Consider the following 5112-nt stretch of genomic DNA (forward strand, 5'->3'; position numbering starts at 1 on the left):
TGACTGACCAGGTCGCGATAGGCTCTCCCACTCCTGAGCCTGCCACCCTGATTGGTGGGAGCCGGTGTCAGTCTAAGAGGTCTGGCCTCAGGTGTCGACTGATTAACCCTGGGAGTCTCCACAGACGTAGTGCCTGGCAGATCCTTTACAGGAGGATTCTTCTTCTGTCTGCCAGACGCACAAAATCCCTCCCCGGGGGAATGTCTCTAACTTGCAGAGGGTTGACAGGGATGATGCAGGACGAATTAATGATATTCTGTGGAGGCTCCATAGCGTCCTCTGTCTCGAAAAACCTGGACAAGGCATCGGCCCTCACATTCTTGTCTGCCGGACGGGAGTGGAGCTCAAACTGGAACCGGGCAAAGAACAGTGACCACCTGGCCTGGATTCAGTCGTTGGGCCGTCTGGAGATAAGTGAGGTTCTTGTGGTCCGTGAATATCAAGATGGGATGAACTGCGCCCACTAATAGATATCTCCACTCCTCCAGAGCCAACTTGATGGCCAGTAACTCCCGATCCCCAATCGAGTAGTTGCGTTCTGCGTAAGAGAAGAGCTTGAAGTAATTGGCGAATCCCAGGAAGCACTGTATGGACGTCAAGCCTTGATGGCGTGGCCATTCCAGAACGGCCTTTACCTTTTCAGGATCCATCTTGAGACCTTGATTCGAGATGATGTAGCCCAGGAAGGGTAGAGCATCTTTCTCAAACATACATTTCTCCAACTTGGCGTACAGACGATTCTCCCTTAACCGTAGCAAAACTTGATGGACATGTCTCCGATGAGTCATTGGATCTGGATAACAAATCACGATGTCATCAAGATAGACCACAACACATACATAGAGGAGGTTACGGAAGATGTCATTAACAAACTCTTAGAAGACCGCGGGAGCATTACACAGACCGAAGGGCATTACTAGATATTCATAGTGTCCGTCACGAGTGTAAAATGCCATCTTCCATTCGTCACCCCGGCGAATCCGGATTAGGTTGTAAGCCCCACGCAAATCTAGCTTTGAATAAATCTTAGCTCCAGGTATGCGATCGAACAGTTCAGAAATCAAAGGCAATGGATACCTATTTTTTATCGTGATCTGGTTGAGACCCCGATAGTCGATGCAAGGATGCAGGGAACCATCCTTTTTCTTGACGAGGAAGAACCCGGCTCCTGCCGGGGAGGAAGACTTCCATATGAAGCCCCTCTCCAAGTTCTCCTTAACATAGGTGGGCATGGACAGAGTCTCTGGCAAGGAGAGAGGATATACCCTACCACGGGGAAGGGATGCACCAGGAACTAGGTCGATAGGACAGTCATACGCCCGGTGTGGGGGCAGCGACTCCGCCTCTTTCTTGCTGAAGACATCCGAAAATCCAGAATAATGACCAGGCAATCCTGCCAAGGACTGAGGCAGAGGAGGTTGAACCGAACTAATCTGTACCAGGCAATGGTTGAGCCACCCGGGACCCCACTGGAGAACCTCTACAGTATTCCAGTCCAGGACTGGGGCATGTAGTCGGAGCCAGGGAAGACCCAGCAGCACAGGATTGACAGCTTTAGCCAGGACAAAGAACGAGAGGAGTTTGGAACGGAGGGCTCCTACTTGGAGCCTCAGCGGCTTGGTCACAGCTACAATTGTGTCTGGCAGAGGTAGTCCATTCACAGATGCAACCATCAACGGCCTCTCCAGAGGTGTTGTGGGAAATTAGAGACGATCCACCAGGTTTCTACGAATGAAATTAGCAGCGGATCCAGAGTCCAGATACGCAGAGACCCGATGCGTTTTCTCGCCGGACACTATGGTCACGGGAATGGACAATTTAGACTAAAGTCCTTCTTTACCCAGGGTTGTCTCTCCCACCAACCCTAGGCTCTGGGGCTTTTGAGGACACAGACGCACAAGATGGCCTTTGAGGCCGTAATATAGACAGAGTCCCGAGGTACGTCTGCGTTGTCTCTCCTGGGTAGACAGCTTAAACTGGTCCGTCCTCACAGACTCCTTAGGATCAGCATCTGAGGACAGCAGGGGTTGCTGCAAAGTAGGAACTGGACTAGGGAGTCCTCCCTCCCGACGAGCTTCATGGAACCGTTCTCGGATCCTTATATCAATTCGGGCGGCCAGAAGGACGAGGTCATCCAGGGTAGATGGTAGATCTCGGGCGGCAAGCTCGTCCTTAATCCTAGGAGACAGTCCCTGCCAGAATGTAGCCACCAGGGCCTCATTGTTCCACAACAGTTCTCCCGCCAGGGTGGGGAAGTGGATGGCGTACTCGCCCACAGAGGTGTCTCCCTGGCGTAGGTTCAGCAAGGAGGTGGCTGCAGACGAGACTTGTCCAGGCTCCGCAAACACCGTGCAAAATGTCCGTAGGAACCCCTGGAAGTTACGGGTCTCAGGTCCTTGTCCCCCCCAGATAGGGTTCGCCCATGCAACGGCCCTGCCAGTGAGGAGAGAGACGATGAAAGCAACCCTTGCGCCATCAGACGAGAATGCCCTTGCATACAGGTTAAAGTGGATCTGGCACTGGTTCAAAAATCCACGGCAGGTCCTCGCGTCTCCAGCATAGCGGTCAGGAAGCGGCAAAGAAAATTGGGCATCAGCACTGCCAGGAGATGTAGTAGGGGGAACGGCAGCTTGCAACGCCAGCCGACGTGCAATAATGTTCAATGCCTGGAGGAGTTGGTCCTGTTGAGACCGGAGGTCTAGCATATCCGCCCACATCTCCTGTGACGTCGTCATGGTCTTGGATTGACCAGCGAGGTCTATGGACTGAGCCTTCTGTCACGTTGGGTATGTGGACCCACTGAGCCGTACCGCCTTGACGGTATGGCAGCTGGCCAACAGGACACAGGTCACAGTCTATAGTACATATAGTGTACCTCTGGTAGCTCAGACAGTAGCAAGACATGCTCGGCTGGGACTAGGCAGCAGGCAGGCGCCAGGCATGGAACACAGCCCAGCATGAATTCAGCTCAACACGGCACTTGACCAGGATAGCGCGGGATACAGGTTACAGGTAGCAGGAACGGGAAACACTGGGAACTGGAAAACACTTAGGAGACCATTTGCATAGACATACTAGGATAACGACAACAGGGCTATGGCATTGCAGGGAGGGGCACAACACTTCTTATAGTCCAGGGTGCTCTGGGAGCAATCAGATCAATCTCCCACCTGTGTGTGACCTGGATCCTTGTCTGGACTGAGCTCGCGAGCGCACCCTGGTGGTCACTGTGGAACAGGACGGCCGCATTTGCAGACATCTCCGGAGAGAAGGGCGTCGACTGGATGGAAGGAGTACGTGGTCAGCGACCCCGGATGCTACATGCGCGCTGGCACTTTAAGGCCTGGAACGAGCGCGCGCAGCCTAGAGTTCAGGGCAGAGCAGGATGGCCGCATGTGCTGGTATCTCTGAGGAGGGAGGCGCTGGCAGAATGCAAGAAGTCTGCGGTCGCAGCCATCACAATTTGTGGATGTTTTTTGTAGAAAGATCTGCTGATGTTCTTTTTCCTCATCGAAAGTCTGACTATTGTATTGATCTAGTTCATGGTTCCAAGATCCCCAAGGGGAAGATTTACTCCTAGTCTGGTCCTGAGTCTCAAGCTATGGAACATTAGATTAAGGAGAACCTGGATAAGGGTTTTATTCAACCTTCCATGTCCCCGGCTGCTGTTGGATTTTTCTTTTCAGCCAAGAAAGATGCATATATGGATCCCTATGCGCTGACTAAATGAATGGGGAGGAGTGCATGACGCTGATTGGTCAGCGTCATACACTCCTCTGTACAACGCCCACTTGGTCTAAAGTAAAAACACGCCCACTTGGGCATTAAGCAACTCATTAGCATAAATCTAAAATCGCTAATAAAATGGTGAAAACAGATAGTTTTTTTTAAATAAAAAGCACTGCTGTCACCTACATTATAGCGCCGATCTCCTTATGTAGGAGATAGGGCACTTATAATGTAGTGACAGAGCCTCTTTAAAGGGGTTTTCCCATCAACGACATTTATTATATATCCACAGGATATGTCATAAATGTCAGATAGGTGCGGGTCCCAGATCTATCTCTACAACAGGGCCCCCTAAACCCCGTTCTACCTCTTTGTGTTGAGGCTGAAACTTGTAATTTCCCACCATGAATAAGAAAACAGTCCGTAAGTCCCATAGAACTAGATGGTAGTTATGGAAACAGCGTAACTCGCATGCTATGCTGCTTCCGTAACTGCCGTTCACTACTATGAGAGTTACGGAAAGAGCTCAGCGAGCTACGCTGTTTTCTTCTTCATAGTCGGAAATCAGCCGAAACACAGAGAGGTAGAACGGAGTTTAAGGGGCCCCATTACAGAGATAGGTGGTGGTCCCAGAGCTGGGACCCGCATCTTTCTGATATTTATGGCGTATCCAGTGGATATGTCATAAATGTCCCTGATGGGAAAAGCCCTTTAAGTAAGTCGGAACAACTTACTGCTAAAAGCAGTTCTTTTCAAAACTTACCAAAGAGTCGACCGATCCAGAATGACCGACGCAGTAGCAACATCATCATACCAGCTAACATCACACACCTCACCATAGAGAAGCAATTCCAGCCATCACATTAGGGGTGAGTTAATAAAATGTTTGACCATATATAGCAGACAAATGTTTAAGTTGATAATTTTGTATGGCCCGCGAATGATGTTATAAATATCCAAATGGCCCTTGGCAGAAAAAAGGTTCCCCACCTCTGCATTAGAGCTATATCTCCGGTGTTATGTTTCAGAACTACATGATGATTGTGTCCAGTTTTTGCTGTGGGCAGAGTTTGCTTATAACCATTTGTGTCATCTATGCACTAATGTCTTTCTGTTTTTCTGTAATTATGGTTAATTTACTTAATCTTATTATCTTAATTTACCGGCAGTGTGAGTTTTGACATTCCATTGCTCAGACTGAGAATTAAAATGTTGAAGTCAGTGTGGAGTAAGGTCCAAGGGGTTTTGGGCTCAGCAGCCCTTCTTGCTAAATGCAAGTTTGATCGCCAACGCAGGACACATATGTTCAAAGTGGGAGATAGAGTGTGGTTGTCCACCAAAAACATCCAGTTAAGACAATCATGTGGCAAGTTGGGGCCTAGA

The sequence above is a fragment of the Rhinoderma darwinii genome, chromosome 1 (genome assembly GCF_050947455.1).
Source record: "Rhinoderma darwinii isolate aRhiDar2 chromosome 1, aRhiDar2.hap1, whole genome shotgun sequence".
NCBI classification, from domain to species: domain Eukaryota; kingdom Metazoa; phylum Chordata; class Amphibia; order Anura; family Rhinodermatidae; genus Rhinoderma; species Rhinoderma darwinii.